General features: G+C 40.8%; 1 long non-coding RNA gene across 2 annotated transcripts in view; it reads left to right on the top strand.

The window, feature by feature from the left end:
* The window catches only part of LOC142856764 (uncharacterized), a 39,129-nt gene extending 31,645 nt beyond the window's left edge, over positions 1 to 7,484 (top strand). For both annotated transcript variants that reach the window (XR_012911722.1, XR_012911721.1), the window contains exons 3-4: positions 4,965 to 5,129; positions 7,380 to 7,484. This is a non-coding gene — a long non-coding RNA (uncharacterized LOC142856764). The remainder of the gene's footprint in view (positions 1 to 4,964; positions 5,130 to 7,379) is intronic.
* Positions 7,485 to 21,672: the final 14,188 nt, after the last annotated feature.

Here is a 21,672-nt window from a genome sequence, read left to right as displayed (position 1 = left end):
ATATTGCCTCTGAAGACAACAGTCTGTCAGCCCACGTTCTCACAGCCACCCCTGGAAAGCAGACTGGAAATTTAATTCTTTTCAAATGAAATCTCAGGTTCTGGAGGCCACAGCCAAATCCACAGGGAGAGCTTAAATCCTCAAGTTCTGCAGCTGTATTAGTCATAAACAACAACAACAGTAAAGATAATTCTTTCCCACGTTTACAGAAACCTTCCAGCGCAGGCTTCAGCCTTTCCCCGAATAGGATCTGGTGAGACTGACAACCCCCAGTTTACCCCATGAAGGACCTTGGCTGGAGAGAGGGCGAGTGACTTGGCTGGGGCTGTTGGTGCGTGTCACTGCGCAGCCAGAAATAACATCGAGGGACGGCATGGTTTTCTTGCTGTCGTTTGTCATCCTTCACGAAAGACAGTAAGGCATGATGAATTCACACGTACCTTTGAAAAGCCTGAGAATCAAAGTGCAGCGCAGCTTGATGGACAGGTTTTGGGGAAACGATGATGTGAAAGCTGCTCTCAGCCATGTGGAAACTCGGCTGAGTTAGTGTGTGAGTAGGTTAGGAGCTTTGATCGTACGGGCTAAGGTAAGGCACGTGGATACAGCCTGCAACGTGGAACTCTGGGACCGGATTTCTAATTGTCCCCCCCCCCCCCCAAAGAACACTAAGTTTGTCTCACGTCTTTCGGTGACTGGCTTCAGAAACTTATCTGGAGATTGCTACAAGAAAGCCACGGTGTCTTGAGAAGAATGTCTGGGTGACGAGCCTCTGGCTCTGATAATATCGCCACATTGTTAACTGTGATGCGATTTCATGGCTGGTACTTTACGGCTCTGGCTGTGCGGTAGACTTGGTACATTCTTCTGGATAAAGACTTTCCTCTTGCTGAGTTCCAGCGGCTCACTTTCAGAACTAATATGCCAAATATTCTCTGCTTATCAAAGATCTGGGTTTGATGGCTTTGCAAGCTTGTAAGACGGGAGAAGTCTGGGTGTGGAATTGGGGCCGCAGAGATCCAGCAGAAGTCGAAATCATCCCATTCTACTCATGGAAACCTGGTTATGGATGCAGTTTTAATTTAAAAGGCGTCAGTGATTTTTAAATTAAAAATAAACCATGCGAGGGATTTGAAGTTGGATTTAAGAAAAAGCAGTTCTGTAGTGGGGCATTGGTGACACACGCCTTTAATCGCGGCATTTGCGAGGCAGAGGCAGGCAGATCTCTGTGTGAGTTAAAGGCCAGCCTGGTCTACAGAGCAAATTCCAGAACAGCTAGGGCTACCCAGAGAAACCCCGTCTCAAACAACAAACAAAAACAGCATTCTCAGAACTGCTTTCTGCTATGTGCTAGGACTCTTATCTCTGATCCCTCATTGGTGACTCACTGTAGTGGACTTTTGTATAAAGAGGCAGTTGAAAATGGGGCGCCTTCCCCGGCAGCAGCTTTCTTGGGCCGTTGCTTCCTTCCTTTCTGTCTTGCACTGTTCTCTTCCAGTTGCTATTAAATCTGGACGTTGAACAAATGGCATCTATTTCACTCTGCTGTTTGACAGCCTCCAGATACCTTTAGCAAGCGTTGATGTTAATCCTTTGGTTTTCTTGTTGTCGTACACGTTAGGACATAAGGAAATCTTCAGAACTGCCATAGCTTCAAAGTTTCCCCTTAGGCTGCAGAGTCACATGAGTTTAACTTAACTTTATACGTGTTCAGTGTCACTGCCTCGTTATTCTCTGATAATTCATCTTACTTGAAAATGGGTAAGTTTGTATTTTAAATGTAGTCTTTCTACAGCACGTTCTATCTTTTAAATTATTTTTGTTTTATGGGAAAATCAATTTAATTTGCATGTACTTTAATTAATTTTGAAGTTCATTTATAGTTTCTCTTGAATTGGTCTTTTAATACTATTTTTAATGATACATTGACAAAATAATAAATGGAAATATCAAAGGGAAATAAAATGAAAAAAACAAGATTAAGCTGGGTTAAGTTTACTGTCTAAAAATACATTAATGTGGTTAATATATATATATACATATATATATTAATTTAATTTAAACCTGCAAGCAGCCACCTAAAAGAAAGATCAGTTATCTCTAATAGCATGGAAAACATTTTTAGAATATCTCAATTAAATGGAAGAAACTTGGTGATTCCTGGTCTGGGTTCTGAGATCAATTTGTCCCATTAATTCTCATAAAAGGACTTTTCTTTATGATACAATAATTACTGCCTTTAGCAGCAGGGTCCTGCCATGAAGTGCAGGCTGGCCTGGAACTCTCAATCCTCCTGTCTCAGTTTCTCCAGTCTTGGGATTGCAGGCATCTAGATAAAACTATAAAGTGCATAACGATAGGGTGTCCGGTACGGAGTTCCACACCAAGTGTTGCAATTTTACAGCTGCATGTGTGCTCCCCTGCTTGGGCTCCCACCTTCCGAAGACGTCAGAGTCCTAACCCCTGCTGGCTGCTATGTGGCCTTATCCAGAACTTGAGGGAATAAATATCTGCATTTGCCACCATTCACCTATTAAACCAATAACTGTTCAACAATTTGTAAATGTATAGATTAATTCTATGTACTGATTGAGAGGAAGAATGGGTTCTTTAGAAATTTAGCAATGAAGCTATGATCATCTATGAAATAAAAGTGAAGTCAGCAGCTCTAGTCAGTTAGCCTCAGCTAAATAGTGAGAGTCTTATCAAAAAAAGAAAAGAATGAAAAAGACACAAGAAACAATTCCACTGAACATTTTATTCCACTTCTATTTCTATTGAAGCCTGTATTTCTGCATAAAAGTGTATTTACTGTGCGACTGAATGATTAATAATTTACCATCAATAGACCTGTTGTATACATTTGCCACTACTATGCATCTATTTTATTTTCAATAACGTGTGACTTTCTGTGGTAGTGGGTATCTGTCTATAAACAATTACTCAGAAATTAGTTATAAAAAGAATCTGTATGGGAGAGACCATTATTACACAAAGAATTTATAACTTTCTCTAGGAAGTTCCTGTCCCATCTGGGTGTAGTGGCTCACATTCTTAATTCCAGCCCCTTAGGAGGCAGAGGCAGAGGCAGGCAGATCTCTGTGAGTTCAAGGCCAGCCTAGACAACATAGTTAGTCCCAGGACAACCAGAGGTATTGTGTCTCAAAAAAAAAAAAGTTTTTGTTCCCAAGTGTCATCACTAGGAAGGGGCATTTCACAGTTACTAATTTGTGTTCCAGGACTCTTACTACATCCACTTGTGAATTCTCCCCTCTTGCTTACTTTTATTTAGTCCATTTCTTAGGACGCATACCCACAATACCAAGCCTTATCTTCCTCAACCATCTTGAAGAAATCAAATAAATACAAGGCTCCCTGAACCTGGAGAAGGAGAGAATGAAAAATGAGCCAAGAAGAAAAATTGTGTTCTGAATTTAGTAGGGGCGCTGGCCTACTAAAATGGTTGCAAACCAGTTTCTGTCTCCTAAGTCAGTTTTAGCTTCCCTCCCTACTTCATCCTCAAGGCGAGATAAAGACGGCACTTGTGGGTCTCACACCCATCACAAATTATGAAATTTAGGAAGGTTTCCAAACAAATGGGAATCACATGCTAGGAGCTTCCTTGGGGGGAAAAATCCTCGTTCTTTTCTAATTATTCAATAATTTATTCGAAAGACATTTACTTTCTAAGAACAACGATTGCTTACATTTAAAAAGCAGAGATAAAAACCTCTCAGGTTTTCAAAGTAGAAATGAAGAACAAGAAAAAACCCATAAGAAATTAAACCCAAGCCAAACCATGGTAAGCAGTCCACTGGGCCATGGCAAGATGGAGCACTTCAAAGCTCACATGTTTACACGAAGTGTCCACCCCGTCTAGGCTCATCTCCACCGTCAGAAATATAAGGGTTCACGTTGGTAAGAATGCCCCACGCTTGCAACATTCACAGGCTCTCCCCCACCCCCAAATTTGAGCAGAAGCACTCCTTTCTAAAGCACAGCATCTGGCCTCTTCGGGTGCTCATTTGCATGCCAATACTGGATTGCTCTCCCAGCGCACAGCTATTTAATAGTGGTGCTGGTGTCCGAGCTCTGGGAACAAACCAAATGGTTTGGGTGTGCTTTTGTGTGCACTGCAGGTCGTTGCTACAGTGTGTTTATTAAGAATAGTACACATTCATTATAACAAGATTGCTCTTTTGCTCAGGGGCCATCATGGCACATTCTGTAAATGAATTAACAGTAGCATGCATGTGTGTATTATGGGCCCAGAAGATGCATTTGTTTATTAAATAAATCTGTAACACAGAAAGTATAGTTGAAAGGAATTGAAAAAAAAATAATGAGTGTGCACGTACAGTAGCTGTGTGTGTGTGTGTGTGTGTGTGTGTCTTTGAAACCTTAACATCTTGGCGAGTTTTCCTCCTTTGTTTCTTTTAAAATTACAAGAGATCAGGAGGCCAAACTGTGGACTCACAGGCTGCAAAAACTGATGTAAAAAATAGAAAAGGAATTTAAATTACAGAAGTGTAAAACATTTCCAGAAGTGGTGTTGCAAATTATTACCTACCTCTCGAATGATTTAATATTAGATTCTTTTGTTGTTCTTAGAAATGCCTTTTCTCTAAAATTATTATTATTATTGTATCTATTTTTGGTTTTGGCTGAAATTTAGCTTGTAATGTACATATAATTTTTCCCCATTGAACTTTATGGCCTTTTGAGATACAAACTGTGCTGTTCAGATACAAATTCAGTAAATATCGATCCTCCTTTTTTTCCCCAACATTTTTGTTCAGGTGTAGCCAGCACAAGTATGTTTATTAGCGCGAGTCTGTTGGATTTTATTGCAACTATAATGATTTTGCGACAGTCTGAAGGCGGTTCACAGTGGCGCTTGACACTTAGGATATGTTTTCAGATGTGACTACTTTCCATTTCCTCAGTTTATACTTGCTGTTTTTAAGGTGGAATATGATCGGTTGAACACTTAAAGAGTGGCAGAAAAGAGCAAAATGTTTAAAAATATGAAATGCTAAAAGATGCCAAAGCCTCAACAGCGCTACATGGAGGCCCAATTAAATGAGCCAAGGAAATCAGAAAAAAGAAAAAGAAAGAAAGAGAATAAAAAGGTGAGAGTCCACAAATTCGCAAGTTCTTATATGATTTAAAGAATAATTAAAAACTGATTCGATACTTAACTTTTAAAAATCTTTCTAATAAATCCACGGTACTGATTGGACCTTGACAAAATGTATAAAAAGGGAAAGTCTGGTTCAAGGAGTAGATTAGGATTTCCTAGATTTTTTAGCCTAGCAGAAGATCCCTGACACTATTTAAAGATACCGCCCTAATTAGAACACATGCAACACGGCGAAGTGTGTTTTGTAGGAAACATGGCAGGATTTAAAGCTATTCCCCACGCAGAGAACACACGGAGCTGCTGGAAGCGGGACAGCTCTGCTCCCACATGGCTCCCTAGACACACTGTTTGTCCTTAAAGAAGGTGTATTCAGCTCGACTGATTATTGAAAAGAAAAAAAACCCGACCATTTTAACAATTGATTTAATAATTATGAAAGGGAGAAGAAATTGTTTGAAACCCACTTTCTTTCCTTTCATCTTTTTTTTTTAAGCTCTATTTTTCCGGGGCATTTTATTTATTCTGCTGCTTGTGGAGAGGCCAGCCAATCAGAACGCCTGCGCGGGCCCAGGCCCAGGCTCAGTGCTGAGCTCCAAATGCGATTCGAGTCCTGACAGGGGGATTATAGGAAACAGATGACTTACGCTTCTAATTTGTGGCCTTAAATTGCAAACAGAATTTCAGGAGTCGAGCAGAGTAATAAATGGCAATAGAAAAAGCCACACACAGCCAAATCAGTATGTGGTGGTTGTAGGTTAAACTAAATGGGAAAAGACAGGTTATGATGGCTCAGTGTATTACAGAGAAGAAAGTCTTAAATTACTAGTGCTGAGAGGTATTGCTCCATGGCAGACAGTATTGCATTGTGTAGTCTACAGATATCACGGGCAGAACAATAAAAGCGCAGCTTTTTCCCCTAGAACCTGTTGCTGGAGGAATCTTGGGCTTTTCCTCTTAGAAATGGAAGCCGCGTTTTATGCTTGTCTTGACCTCCGTTGTATACTTGGCCCCTTAACATCTGTTTTCTACCGTTGCTGTTTTTCACACCAAATTAAATGTCGAGGAGTCAGATAAAATAAGTTCAAAATATGTCCAAATTATTTTTGTTGACTTCTAACAAATGTCTCAGTAACTCTTTCCACAGGGGGAATGATACCATTTAAATGCCAGCATTGAAAATTATTTTCCTTTCAACATTTTACGAGGCAAAGAAAGGAATTTTGAGGTGTACTTAAACTCGGAAAATACTACATTGGCCTTTTTGGTAACTTGTAGGCCTGTTTCAGACTTGCTGTAAGGCAATGTCTCATGTAAAAAAATTATGGGCATTTGTTGGATAAAAGTTCCAGGAAAATTGTTTAACAATAGCATATAAAGAGCCATTATTCAGAGCTGTTTCATGTTAGAATACCAGGCTGTATAAGGAAAGTCCGCTGTGTAACATGCATCTGATAATTGGTACTTGTTTACTTTAATAATCCGTGAACTTATATGTTTATGCAAATATAATATAGGAGTTAAGATGATAAGACGTTGCTGCCAGAAGGCTGACTATCATGAAGCAATGGTAAAAAGAAAATAAGAGAATGGCATGTTTTCAATTTCTTATCACATACATACATACATACATGCATGCATATATGCACACATATATTTAAAATAAATCATCTGTCTTTAAGAATACCACCTACTTTTATGTTTAACGTATCTATCAGGGACTGACAGCTGCTTCACAGTAAGGAATTGTAAAAATAATTTCCTCACTCTGTATTATGCTGTCGCTCTCAGAGCAGGGCTGAGCTGAGTGCAGGCCACAGTGAAGGACGGGGTGTAGGGCCGTGGACAATTAACAGCTTTTAAGGAATACTTTCCTGATGAGGAAGGCTTTCATTGCACTAAATGTTAACTTGAATTGTTTGCTTTGTGTGCTAAGGAAAATCTATTAGTTGATGGACACTGGGGGAATGTAAAATTTTCATTGTGATACGAATCAAGTTTGCTGATAACCTTGGAAGATGATTGCTAAATGGATTTTGATTAATCCCCTGCAAAAATGATGCTTCGAAGGCCAGGTGTAGCCGGTGCCATGGTGGCATCAATATAGGCTTATAGCTATTTCTTTGTGTATGCTGTCGGTTTTGTTTTTAAATCACCTGGCAAAAAGAGAAAATGAACCATAGCTAGAAGGTTTGACTCTAACACACAAGCCTCTTTTCATGCCTGTCTTTTTTTTTTCTAGAAATGCCCAATTATTATTTGTGTCACAGTGAGAAGACTGGGCCTTTATGGGACCTGAACCTTTTCAAGGAGCAACGGCTTTTGTTTCTGTACCCCATCAACACTGATCACCTAATTAAATCTGATATCTTTGGCTGAAGCAAATGATTTGTAATAGTTTTTTTGGAGTATACTTAATTAGTTTCGATGCCTTTTGCGAGGTAACTGTGGGGGTATTTTAAAAAAATGGGGTGAAAACAAGAGGCGTTTCCATTTAGTCTTGCGAGTGGTGGGAGCGGTGACTGGGAGGGCAACCCGGCCTGACCAAGCCATAAAGCAAGGTGTGGTTCCAAGGAAAGGGCTTGCGGATGGGTCATTCGTTAGCTGGTATCCAAGCAGGCCTAAACTGGAGAAAGGCTTTGTGTCAAACATAGGTCTGAATGTCTGTCAGGCCTCAGATTCCACACCTTGATCAGCTCAAGACACCGACACCGTTTTCATTAACAAACAGCAACGGTCTTTTGTCTCCTTCACGTTAGAACATTTCTCCAGGGTTGAATTCCCTCTCTTCTGCCGCTCTTCGGCGAGTAAAGGGAGCTTGTTAAGTCGCTTAGATATTTTGACTGCGGATGCTCTTTGGCCATTTGCCTGTGGTAACAGTGTCAAAGCATAACTTGGTATAATTGCTGTGTTGCAGGCAAAAGAGTGTCCTGTCTTTATGCTCAGGCTGCTGAACAAAAAGGACGTGTCATTTTGGAAAATCCTCTGAACTATCCTCAAAGTTCAGGCAGAATTTAATATATATCATACCTGTTAACTCTTATTCCTTGCCTGTAAAACAAGGGGGGATGTAGCTAAGTCAATTACATGATGTTAAATGGAATGTTTTGCGTGTGTGTGTGTGTGTCTGTGCGTGTGTATGTGTGGTGTGTTGAGATCGAGTAACAATAAAACAAAATTAAACTTAAAAGTGGTGGTAGCAGCAGAACTAGGTTCTTAGTAATTTAAAAAGTAGCTCAAAAGCATTAAAAATTTTAATTAACCATCGAGTCACAGTTTATATATAATATGGAGTATAAATGACAGTTTTGATAGACGTCTGTGTAACAGGGACATGCATAATTTAATGCATTAGCAATACCCATTCTGCGTGTGGAAATTAAGATTATAATATCTTATAAAACTTTAAAAGTATACAGCAATCCAAAGTATGCTTGTTGTAAAATGTACTTCTGATACCACGATGCTGTGTATATTCTGTGTTTAGTACATATTCTGCAGGAAAGCCTGAAAAGTGTGATTTGGGCTTCCCCCCATTAAATAATATGAAATTCAGGGCACATGGTAATGAATGATAGAAACCCACAGACTTCCCTCTCGTCGCTTCCATACAAGATGCATGTATGTACGACTTCAAGGGTGAGTCTTACAGAGTGTGCGCCCGCTCCGCATTTCACCGCACAGGTTTGCACAGGGCTGCCAAATGCTGGCATTCTTTAGTCTGAGAAAAACGATCTTTCCGGTTAAGTACGTCCTCCCTATGCCTCCCAAACTGTACAAAGCTGCGTGCTGCTGGCAGGTAATGACTTGTAATTAGCATGGCAGGCAGGTAATAACTGGAAAGCACCTGCCAATTGTTCCTGAGCGTTTGCTCTCTTTCAAAACTCAGGATGAGTGGGAAGTCATAGGGGGCTGTACGAATGCAAATAGAGTATAGGGGAGGGACACGACCCAGGGGTCTCTTTCCGCATAGCCCATCTCCCTATTTGTTTCGTATTTCACCCCCAGGCTCTCTTTGAGGGCCTCCAAAGAGGCACAGAGAATTGGCAGGTTCCTTTACCTGCCTGCTGCTCCGACTGGGAGAGATGGTGCCTGTTGAGACATTCTAAGCTGTTTTGGAAGCCAACCAATCTTCTCAGATTTAGCCTGTACGTTAGAAAATTGGGATTGAGAGAGTACGGTGGTTCAGCCTGTTTGAAAAGAACCACGAATTACTCAAAGCCAGATTTCACTTCCCTGTTACGGCCTACTTCGTTTTCTTTCATGAGTTTTTTTCCCCCAACTCCATGGAGAGCTGTTGATGTTGAAGCAAGAAAAATTGGGCAAGGATCTTGTACAAAATAGAGGTTGGACCAGTTGTCTAAGTATTCTGTAACCATCTTAAGCCAGTATGAATGCACACATACACGCACACGCACGCACGCACGCACACACACACACACACATCTCTATGCTAAGTTAGTACCATAGTTGAATACTTAGGGTAGACCGGGAGTAAGGGCAGGTTGGGCAGATGTGGCCTCTAAAACTGAGGGTCATGTATTCTTCTCCAGCTAGTTGTCATATATAAATACAGAATGGCCAGATTGTCAGAGCTTTAGTTGGAGTCGCCGAATCTTAAATTTTATATAAATACACCCATATCCTGAGAAAAGTTTAAAAAGTTAACCCTTCGTCTGAGTAAAACAAACTAGCAGCCTGTTTGCAGCGTACAGGCTAATAGGTCATATTCTGCTTCCAATTAGACTCCCCCCTCTCTTCTGTTACCTTTATTTTTTTTTTTTCAAATCCCAATAGTATATTACAGGGGCAAACAGAAGCGGACTTACACATAGAGTGAATGCTGCTTCTTTTTAAAAAGTTTCTCATGACTATTACATCCCAATGCTTAGAAGTGGGTCTTCCAGGGGAATTCGCCCGCCAGGTCTGTTTGCTGATGAGTTTTGTTTCACTGCTGAAGAGATTCAAGGGGCAGCATTGAGGAGTTCTTCCAAAGGCCTGCTCTACAGCCTCTAAGCCTGAGCTGTGAGGAAGACACCGTGAAGCCAACCTGCTAACTCAGGCTTCTTTCAGGCCAGCGAGGCACAGGCTCCCAGAAGGCCAGGCTAGGAGCTGCTGTAGCCTTCGCCGAGACACTCTTTCCAACGGCAGCTCCTTCTGCTAAGAGCGGGATCCTATGTTCCTTTGCCAAATCTTCAAACATTCAGATGACATTGAAAAGCACATTTTAGTCACCGGAATCAACATTCAGACACATTTTCTATTTAATATTGACATGAGTTTAAACCCTTTAATGTCTTTCCTGAATATTTAAAGAGAAGTTGGAAGCTGTCTTTTCATTTTCATTTTGAACGCCATCAAATATTTCACGTTTTGACATCTAGCATAGTAGCACAATTAAGCGAAGAGTTCTCTTTTTTTTTTTCTGAAACGGGGTCAATCACAAAAATGTAAAGCTAGCTTTTCCATGTGAAACCTGAAGGTCAAATTTGCGATCACTTATGGCTTAGCCTTGAACAAAATTATGAAAGTTATTTTTCTTAAGCTCGGTTCTTTTTCTTCTATGCACAGATAAGTAATTGTTCAGCAATGAAAATCAGTAGCATTAGCCACAGTTAAACAGAGTGTGTTGGTTAGTACGGGAGAGACAATAACAATAAGGGTGCTTCTGAATGTACCATGAGCAGAAAGCATGAGCCACAGAGAGAGGAACAGATTCCGGACGGGACTCAGCAATCTTAAAATCATAGTGTTAACCATTTCATTTTTTTTCCTTCGCACATACTGCAATCTTAGAAAGCAGATTCTAAGTGTATTACACCAACCCCAAAATTACCTGCTTATTTAGTCCTTTGGAGCAAGCAAATAGCTTTAGTTTTAGAAATCTGCTGTTAGCCTGAGAAAACTGGACCTTTATAAAGGTGAAGTTGCAGCTGGGTGTTGCACCCTTTAATCCCAGAACCCAGGAGGCAGGCTGATTGGAGTCCAAGACCAATCTGGGTTATAAAGTAAATTTCAGGACTACACAGGAATCCTGGCTCAAAAGAAAGAAAACAACAAATAAAACAAAAAACAACAAGAGCAACAACAACAACAAAAAAACCAAGCATGTAAGAACTCCCTAGGCAGTGCCACAGAGCAGAGAACAGCAACCAGGTCTGTCTGATGAGAAGATAAAGCCCTTGGTGGGGGTCAGATCGACCTGTTAAGTAACCAGAACACTCTATGAGGATTTATAGAAAGTAACTGGAATTATGTCATGCTTTAAAAAAGTGCTCATAACATCATTTATACCCAGGTTTATGAGTCCTTTTAAGCGTTTGTGCATCTTCTCCAATTAAATTATTATTTTTGTTGAAGGCTAGCTCAGCCGGGCTGGGGTAGAAGGGGATCAGAGCTTGAGGATGTACATAAATTGTCTTAATTTCTGAGAAGTGCAGGCCTGGCAATCACTTGAGACAATATCGTTGATATAGCTGTCAGGACAGACTCCTTCCAAGAGAGTGTTCTTTACAGAATATCACTGTGCCACTTTGTTCGGAGAGATGTCTTTAGTAGTATTTGATTAATGCAATGCAATAAAAGAGATGCTCACCAAAGTGTCTGTACATGTCTTGTTGAGTATGCTTGATTCATTAGATGTGGTTCCCCATTCTTCCCTCTCTCCTTAGTTCATTTTTTATCATTTCAATAATATATCTATAAATATGAAAAAGTTGGCACTTTCAAAGTGTTTGACATATATAGAGCTATTAATTCACAACTCGAAAAAATTGTATCTTTCAACCTGTCATTTTAGAGCTCGCAGAGTTTATTACTGTAAGTAACCTGTGTTAGAAATTAGATTTTGAACTTTACAGAGAAGATAAATAAGCTCACGGACTCAAAAGATAGAGAACAATGCCTAGACATAGTTCTAAGAGAGAACTGCACAAAAAAGTCCCTCTTTAAGGACTGTAACCCCTGTCAACATTGCCCCATGACTGATGCTGGTTACTAGTTCCAACCTATCTTGTTTTCTCTCTAGGTACCAAATACAGAGCAAACCTCTCATAAACTGACCCATCCTAAGACAGTTCCAATACATCGATGCAGTGGGCTGTGGTATAAACCTCACACTTTGTGCAGCCACGGTGAAGATAATTTTATCCAAAGTTATTCTGAGGGCAAAATAAAAGTTGGGGTGACTTCTGTCTACATTTTACCTACTGCTATTTTAGCTGCAGGAAGCTGTTTATGAAATAAACTGGATTTAGATGAGGAAGCTAAGACAGGGGTAACACGGGCCAAACACGGACCAGATTACCATTTGAACTGGCCTTCAAACTCAGCATTCTGGCTCTGGGAACCTTTGACCTCCTCCAGGACTGCTAACCGTGGGTGGTTCCACCATTGGGCTTTTGCCTATATGTAATTCTTTGTGAAGGTGTCAGATCCTCTGAAACTGGAGTTACAGGCAGGCATGAGCTGCCATGTGAGTCCTTTGGAATTGAACCTGGGTCCTTTGGAAGAGCAGCTAGTGGTCTTAACCACTGAGCCATCGCTTCAGTTTCTCCTTGGAATGTTTCTGTCCTCACTTCTTCGGTCCCACTTTAAATCCTTTAGCACATAGGTCTGACAGTGTGGCCTCTTTGCATCCATGCTCCTCTCTTTGGTTCAGTTAGGAACATCGTGGCCAGTTATCTGGGGAGCAAGTCTGGGTGCTGATGGGATGAGCTCTGGCTCACGAATGATTTGGGGGATTTGGGTGCCAAGCTAGAATCCAGTGTGAATAAACCTATGGCCGGGGCGGAAGGTGAGGCCCGAGGACATGTTTGTGTTGGAGCCTCCCCGTGTTCTGCCTGACTCACTCTGACTCAGGAGCACAGTCATGAGCCATCTGCACACACCCAAGAACAGGATCCTGCCGTGAGTGACTCTTCTTCCACAGGCCTTGCACAGAGCTGATGCTGGCCTTTTCACTGGGAGATGAGGAAGGAGTATTAAAGAAGACATGGCCCGAAGTCTCAGCTTCCCTCTGTCGGGGGAAGACTGTTAAAATTTCTGGGTTATGATGGACACCCAATGGTTCTTTCCCTCCTTCTGTACCGCAGAGAAGGGGTGGGTTTCGGGCTTAGCTGGGCCCCAGCCTGGCTCTCAATAGTGCATTTACCAATTCTAAGACTGTGGGCAACTCACTTATTATTCTTGGGCTCATTTTTCCTTGGAAAGCTATAAAACTTAGAGAATGAGATGGGCGCCTTTTTATGCACTTATGGGAAGTTAACACGGAAGTTTTAACACCATCGTCGATGGTCACTTAGCCAATTGCTCCAGTCTAAGAATGGCTGGTGCAAAGCACTAATTAAGAATGATAATTTTATTAATCTTTCAATCTCTTTAGTGTCAAGTAGGAGGAAGAGAGGGCCTGGAATATTTACTAATATTTTTTTTCTAAACAAGACTTTTTAAATTATGTGTAAAATTTAGAAAACTATGAAGGCTATAAAAGAAGAGAGGTGTCCAACACTGTGGGATGGAAGCACACTCCTCGTTTCCTAGAGAGGAGAAATCATGGGAACATGGACCTGCCTGCTCTGTACACAGAGCCATCCACTCCTGTCCTCTCCCAAGACCTTTCAAGTCGTTGAGTTCTGTTCCTGCCAGGACCAGCTGTTGTTCATTATAGATGCTGTCCTGCTAGGCAGGGCCAGAAGAGGTAGACCAGGAACAGACCATGTTGCTCAGGAATGTGTATGTTGAGAACAGTAAAGAGAACGAAAGATAAGTCATATTTCGGAGGGTTCTTCTGTTCTTGGACAGCGAGAAAGGAAAGTTGGGTTGTAATCTTAGGGGAGGCAGGCCTATCACTTCTACTCAGTACGTTGGCAAGCTCTCCCCTTTGAGAAATGAGGGGCCCGAACCCCATCATCTCTCAAACTTCACTTCAGTTTGCATGCCATGGCCTTGGCTTTTCTGAGTAAACAGTCAGTGAACCCCAGGTTGCAAAGCAGAACAGGGTCCTTTGCTCATCACTGTAAATGTCCACGATGTCAAAACGCAGGACGGTAAAAAGTGAAGTTGAAAAATGAGGAAGGGGTGTGACAGGGTGTAATCTAAACTGTTTTGAAGGGTGTGCACTTTTTAGGATGCTGAAGTTCAGAGTTGGACAATATGCCTTCTGTTAGCTTCTACATTTGGTTTGATACATAAAGCACGCACAGCTTGTTCGGCTTAAGTTATCACGTTTTCCTGATAAAGAACAACCTTGGGTGGGTGTTTTACTATTGGGGGTCCAGGAGAGAATATTTCACTTATCAAAGGGCCAAGAGTCTCCAAAGGAGGACGAAGAGAAGAACCAGTGGCTTTAAAGACTTATGATTATATTCATAATAGATCATATTATATTTATGATTGAAACTTATATATGCTTCCAAAATATACAAAACATAGGAAAGTATATAATGAATCTTTAAGGTCTCATGATCATGGGCAACCTCTGCCTCATCATCCTTACATTCAATCAATCTGATCTGAACCTGATTCCTATGGGGTAAGCAACCTCACCCCAGTCTACCTGTGCGTACTTCCAAGTGCATCTCTGGGAGTAAGGACAACTTTCAGGGCAAGTGAAACAGTGACATCCACAAACCTTCACAAAAGTTCCTTCATGTTGCATAGCAGCAGGTCAAGGCTTAGGCTTCTTGACTTAACACATATATCTTAAACAATTTGCTTCAATGTCGGTCCTAATAAGGCCACAGATAACTTGATGACCGTGCCTCTTAAGTCTCGTTCAATCTGTGAATTTCCTTCTATATTTCTTTCCTTAACAGCTGTTTGAAGAAGAAAAATGGGTCAGTTTGTTCTCTGTAAATTTTCTGATTTTAAGGATTAAATTTCTGTCCTGTCTTTTGATATGTTCCTTAGTTCCTTCCTTTTCCTATAAATTGATACCTAGAGTCATGGTTTGATTCAGGTTAAAAGAGTTTTATGTGATATGTAATAATGATTATATATAATAATAAATAATTTTTTATGCTTTAGGAATAAAAAATATATTTCTATCAGGAGGCAAACAATGCCCAATTGTCTCTTTTTTGTGATATTAGTAGCTGTCTTTAATCATTGTCCAGATTCCTTAATTCATTAGAGTTTGTAATATGTTAATTCTATTAATATAATCCCTTTTTAACCTAGTAGCTGAATATTCCTATTATGAGAAACTTCTACTGTTTGATTACCCTGAGGGAATTTATGTTCATTACTATTTGTATAAGAAATTCTAGAGAAATACTGGATTTAACCATTTGTTTACTTGCTTGCAGCTTGTTTGCTAATATTTCTTAAAGGAAACTAATGTAAAGTGTGTGCATATTTGAGAACAATACCATTTTGAACTCCTAGGTTTGGAAATACGGGAAACATCACAGAGTCTTGCAGCCAGCCCAGGGTCTGTAACGGGTCTGTACCAGCTAAAGTCCTTGAGCCGAAAGGAGAAGTGGAAATAAGTCCTCATCCCCTAACCCAGAAGTTGTCTCCAACAGATAGCCACTTGCAAATGAAATTGTTTTTTTTTTTTTCCAAGGGAGTCTCATGGGGTGGTGTGTGTGGGGGGAGATACTGCTCATAGGAGCAGGCTCCCTGCCCAGCAGTAGATGGCCAACACAAAGCAAGCTCAACAGCGTCTTTGGAGGTTCTTTTCCTCATAACGTTAAGTCAGAGATTTGTGTTTGGTTGGTTTTTACCTTATAGGTCCTTTGTGTATATATCATGGCTTCTGGTTTTGTGGTTTTATGGGATTCCTGTGTATACTAATGTGAGTGTGTTTCTGCTTCTATCTGCATTTCTTGAGTTTTTTTTTAAATAGGAGTTCTTTTTGTTGTTTGTTTTGTTGTATTCCAATTTTTTAAAAATCTTATTTTGTTTTATTATTATTTCTTAGATGCCTGTTTGTTTTCTAATGAGAGACAGAAAGGGCGTGGACCCAGGTGGGAGGGGAAGCTGTAATCAGAATACATTGTATGAAAAAAAGAATCAATTTTCAATAGTGAAAGAAATATGTGGGATGTGAACGTTCCAGCCAGAATGATGTAAGTTTGAGTCTAGAGTTACAAAGAGTATGTCTTCTGTCTGTCCCAAGGCTAAGTCCTGCTAGTTTGGGCTCCTGGGGAGTCTCTTCTGTGGGTTATGTTCTGAGATTTTTCTCACTATGGTAGATTAATCTCTGCTGATTCAATTTCCTTATCTACAAAACAGAATCTGAGACAATGAGGCTATGGTACCACATGGGAATTAAAGGAGATGATAGTTGGGGAAGACTTGATTCTTTGTAGACATCTAGTTTTCTGGCTCTCTGGGTTTAGGCTGAAGGGATACACAGATTCAGAGTTACCAAAGCTCAACACTTGTATCCTGTGTATTAGTTACTTTGCTGATGCTTCTATCTTGACAGTATCTTCTGAAAAACAATCATGAAAATGTAGCTTTCTGCTTCTGTTTGTGAGGGTGCTATACTAACAGCTTTCACAGAGGTCTAGAACATTCTGTAAGGTAGAAGAGGAAGTCTCTAGTCACAATGCATTGTAGGGGAGACAAGGAAATAGTCAAGAATGACAAAAGTTGGTGCCAATGAGCCTATAAACATTTCTGTGGCGTGAGAGACTACCTGCAGTCAGAGGGATTGGGCTTCAGGGGTGCGAAATCTCGCGAAGAGGAAGGCTACCCACTGGAGGGGTCTGACAGTTCTCGGGGGAATCCTGACGCTAGGACTGCCCTCTCCTCAGAAAGGGAAGCTGATGGTGACTCAAAGCCTTAACAATATACACGGAACTAAAAGTACCTCTCCCCCGTCTCTGGGTCCAAACACCAGCCCTGGAGCCTGGCTTCATTTGCTATATACACCACACAGGGTCCAAGACTGTGGTTCTGCTCAGCCTCTAGGCCGCCCTTCTTGCCTTTTCCCTGATTATTCCCACTTATTTTGTAGTGTGTCAGGAGTTATGGCTCTAGAGTGTCTTTCTCAGCCTTTTCCCCAATTGTCTCACAGAAATTAGGACTTCGACTATGCTTGCTATTACTGTCTGCACAACTTGCCTTAACCAGGCTGACTATAGTGCCTCATACCGACTCCCTTCACTGAATTCGTATCACTGTCATGGTGAGGACTCTTATTCATCTCTGGAACCTCAGTGTAGTGTCTAGAGCACACTTACTGATTAGGAGACAGTCCACGGGTGATTGAAACCTTACCCAGTCATTTGTAAATTTAAATTTGGACACGGCATTTAGTGACCTGGATGTGGCCAGTGATGCCGCTGCGACCATACCCGAGTTAGCCTGTATGACCTTTGTAGGAAGGACCGGAGCAGGATTACCCCTGGGTGGGTAAGCAGCAGGCTGCCAGGTAGGCCTGGCTAGCTGTAGGAGCAAAGTCAAGCTAAGGGCCTGGGTGGTATGTACTGTTACATTCTTAGACGGCCCCTGTGGGAAAGGCAGGAGATTTATTTATTTATTTAATTTCTCTCAATTATGGGGACTGAGCAGAGGTGAGTCACATAGGGGTTAAGTAGCTTTAGAAACATGCACTTGTATGAGATTGCCCATAGAAACGTCCACCGTAGACAGGCATCGTGGCCCGCACAAGAAAAAGCCACCTCCCAGTAGCAGTCTTTCGGACAGAGGCACAGGGAACTTGCTCATGTCAAGGTTCTTCCAACTGTTATCTGCGCAAGCTATTTTTTTTCTGACACAAACAACTGCCTACCTGGTGTTCGAATTTCTCAACAGATAAGACACGCTTGTGCTCAGGAAGGAACTTCTGCAGGCAGATAGCTCAGCCAACTTTGCTTGTTAATATGGGAAGAAAGGCATGCCGCAGAAAAACAGGAAAACCCACTCCGGTGTCGGCACCTGAGGTGGGGGAGGGTGCAGTTTCTTCCAGGCATCCTAACAGCAAGAACACAGTGGTGTGTTCTTGGAGCAAGGAATGTTCCAGATTTGAGTCCTTTCTGTAACAACATGGGGAGGTTAAAAAATACCCAGTATTATTTCAGACAGTGGTAGACATGAAAAAAATAGCATCATTGCCCTAAAATCAGATTGGTCTCTTATATTTTGTAGGGTTTAGCAGGTGTCTATGAATGCTCATTCAATCAAATATCCCCTTTCATAACATGTTTCTCCAACTTTTATTCTGTCATGTTTTTATGCGCACTATTTTATAGACCAATATCTCTGTATCTATTGGTCAAATCTGTTCAAATACAGGGATTCATAAGTGACATTTAGACTTCTGATTCATATGGAATCTCAATAAGTTATACCAAATAAACTTTTAAACTATACTATTAGGATGTCTGATAATTTTTCTTAGAAGTAAAAATGTCACAATTATTTTCTCTGCCTTATGTTTGGCAACATCCCAGTCTCACGGCACAGGCATTATGTAAAATAAAAATTTGAAAGTTTTCATATTTAAAATTTCCTTATCCTGTACATGGATGCAGGAAGAATCCTGGGAAACTTCATCCTTTGCTTCTTGCCATTTTGTTTTTGATGTCTTATTCTTTTCTTTTTTCTGTTTTCTTTCATTTCCAAATTCTATTAAACAGTTTGCCAGATGGGGTATTAATAGTGCTAGTAAAGTCCTTTGTAATACTCTTTGCAGTAATTCTTTCTTAAGGACCAGCAAGAATTATTCAATGTAATTTGTGACCTCAGAGAGTGGTCACAGGAGTGGGCAGTTTCAGTGGGGTCGGCTGGGGCTGTGCTGGGATCTGCTGCTTGGATGGAATGTGTTTGACTGCCTTGAGTTATTATGGGTGTTGTCTTGTCTGCTTCCTTTTTTCTTTTTCCTTATTTATTTTTTTCTGATGAACAGCTTTCCCCCAAGAACTTCAGATGGGGCTTGGAAGGGAGGGGTGTACATCAGAGGTGATCACATGGCCTTGAGGCTCTTAACTGGAGGAAGCAGGTAGGAGGTGGTGAAGGAAGAGATACCGAGGCGTTTCCAACAGGGGCACAGGGACACGTGGGAACGTTGGTTCGTTACTCAAGTGCTCTTCCAGGAGGCCATCGCCACGTGTAATTTGTGGCTCTATGTAGCCTCAGGAAAAGAGCAGTTTCTACGATTTTTATGAACTTGCACTTTGGAAAGGTTGAGGGATTGATCGACAAAGCATACATACACACGGACTGTTCAAAGCTCTGATTGTGCCTCCAGTTTAGCTAGATATGATGCCACAGTTGGCGATCTGTGGGTGCCTGGACAAGGGACTCTATTTAAAACCAATGTCAAACCAGTCGAACAGACAGCTAAGTATTCTAGGCTGAAATAGGAAGCAAAATTTCCCAGTATAGTTCAGGAGCAGATCATAGCTTTACAAACCCAAATCCAAAATCAATTCACCCTAAAACCTTCGTTTTGTTATGAAGTTTAAATGACTCCACACTATATTCCCTAACTTAGAGATCGATACAAGCTTGATATTGTTAAATCTCACCGTTAGCATCCCCTTCATCGTCTTTATTCAAAATTTATTCTTCATATTATTTTATGAAATCTGAGGTACTATTTACTAATCTTTTCCCTTCTTTCTCTCAGAGGGTGAAGTGTGTGTATGTACATATCTGGAAAGTTATGAGTTTGTAACAGTACATTTGGCCAACTGTGTGTAGCATTGGAAGAGCTGGTGAAATTATAATCAGAATTCTGCTCACTCAACTTTTCAGAAAAAAAAAAAAAACTTGACAGAAATAGCCAAAAACCCAGAGTCATGGATATTTGTTCCTATTATTTTTCTATTAGTATAAATTAAGTTAGAACTTCATTACAAAATTTTAATAAAAATGCAATATGATTAATTGTGAAAACTGAAAAATTTTGATACTTCTGTAGGTGGTTGGTATTATGGATTGGTTCCCTTAACTGCTATACTAAGACAGCTTAAGAAACACTTTAAAGTGAGAGGCACGTAGGATATCAAATCCAAAAAGGGCAGAGTTCTAGCAACTCTGAGAGGACAAATGGTCCAGTATAGGCAGAGCCCACATAAGAGTTGCATCACTGTTCAGACACTCAGAAATGGGTGTACTTTCATTTTCTCAAAAGTTTCACTAAGGAACTTTCCCCCTCCTTATTCTGTGTTAAGACTGCATTCTGTGGACATTTTATAATTCTAAATGATTTCCTTAGCTCAGGAAAGGCCCTTCTCTCCCCCAAGATAATGCTGAGGAGGAAAGACTTAGGTTTTTTTTTTCTCTAAGACACTACCAATAACACAGTAGCTGGCGTCATGGGAAGACAACAGAAGACTCTGTCTTGGGCAGTAGGTATTTGGTTATGTCAAAACACCATTCATTTACAGTACATTTTAGCGTTCCCATGGTTCTTTAGGAAGCCCTGACTTCCATTTTGAAAACAAAGTTAAAACTAGACTATGGAATCAGAAAGGATGGTAAAAAAGCTGTTAGGATTGTTAAGTCCGGGCTGCTTCTCGCTGAAGTCCACCATCATCAGCCTTACTCTCTACCTCAGGGTAGACACTCTTTTTCAGTACCTCATGAAACAGGAGAGAGGTTATTGCGAAGCTCGTGGTAGGAGCCAGCGCTGGCATTGGCAAGTAACTGAGAAGGAGGCAGATGACAGGATCCAGCTGCCTGCTGGACGTTGGGCTGGGAATAAGACAAGGTGAAGAAAATGGATTCTACAACCAGTAAGAAGTAGCTCGGCACTTGAATGTGGACACTTCCAGATTTCCTTCTTTTTGACTTCCATGAATAGAGAAGAGGGTAAGAAAGAGAAGCAATTCAGAAAGGGGTGGGGGAGGTCAGAGAGTAAACTGAAGATTTCCATGGAAATAAGCTGTTTCTCTTACGACTTAAAAAAAAAAAGCCACTTTTAAGTTATTGCTTTCAGTTTACTTCAATGCAGTCACTGAAGTGGCTTAGAAAGAAATCTTTGATATGCCAGATCAACCAAAAGTTTTCAAATATCCTTTTGTGACTCCATTTATAATGCAAATAGTAAGTTGGCATTTTGGGTTCATTTCGCCGGTCTCTGAAGTGGGTTAACATATACAGGACGAGGAAGTGAAGGCGGTCCCAAAGAGAGCACATCTTTGATAGTTCAATAATAACAAAAAAAATGTATTTAGGTCTTCTCTAAATACTTTTCACCTCCAAAGGGGGGAAAAACTGAGGGGGAAGATGCCTAAGAAGAATAAATTGTGGTTGCCCTCTATGTTCAGTGAGTGATGGAAGATATTGTTCTATGAATTACCCACTACTTAACTATTCCTTAACTCTAGCCTTTATGAGCCCATAAAAGAAGGCTTTGCTTATGTGCTTAGGAAAGGCCATATCTTTATGTGCTGTCAGAACTGAATTTAACATACTGTTTCAATATATGTCTAAAACCCAACAGATATTTTGCTATAGAAAGCAAGCTGGGCAATCACCTTAAACCCCCGTTTACATTTCACTTTTGCCCATACATAAACACGCGCTAGTTGAAATAGTTTTAAAAAGCGGGCAACTGACGCTTGAGGATGATG

Source organism: Microtus pennsylvanicus, chromosome 9, assembly GCF_037038515.1.
Source record: "Microtus pennsylvanicus isolate mMicPen1 chromosome 9, mMicPen1.hap1, whole genome shotgun sequence".
In the NCBI taxonomy this organism is placed as follows: domain Eukaryota; kingdom Metazoa; phylum Chordata; class Mammalia; order Rodentia; family Cricetidae; genus Microtus; species Microtus pennsylvanicus.
Note: the sequence above shows the minus strand (reverse complement) of the source record. Positions and strands in the feature narration are given on the sequence as shown.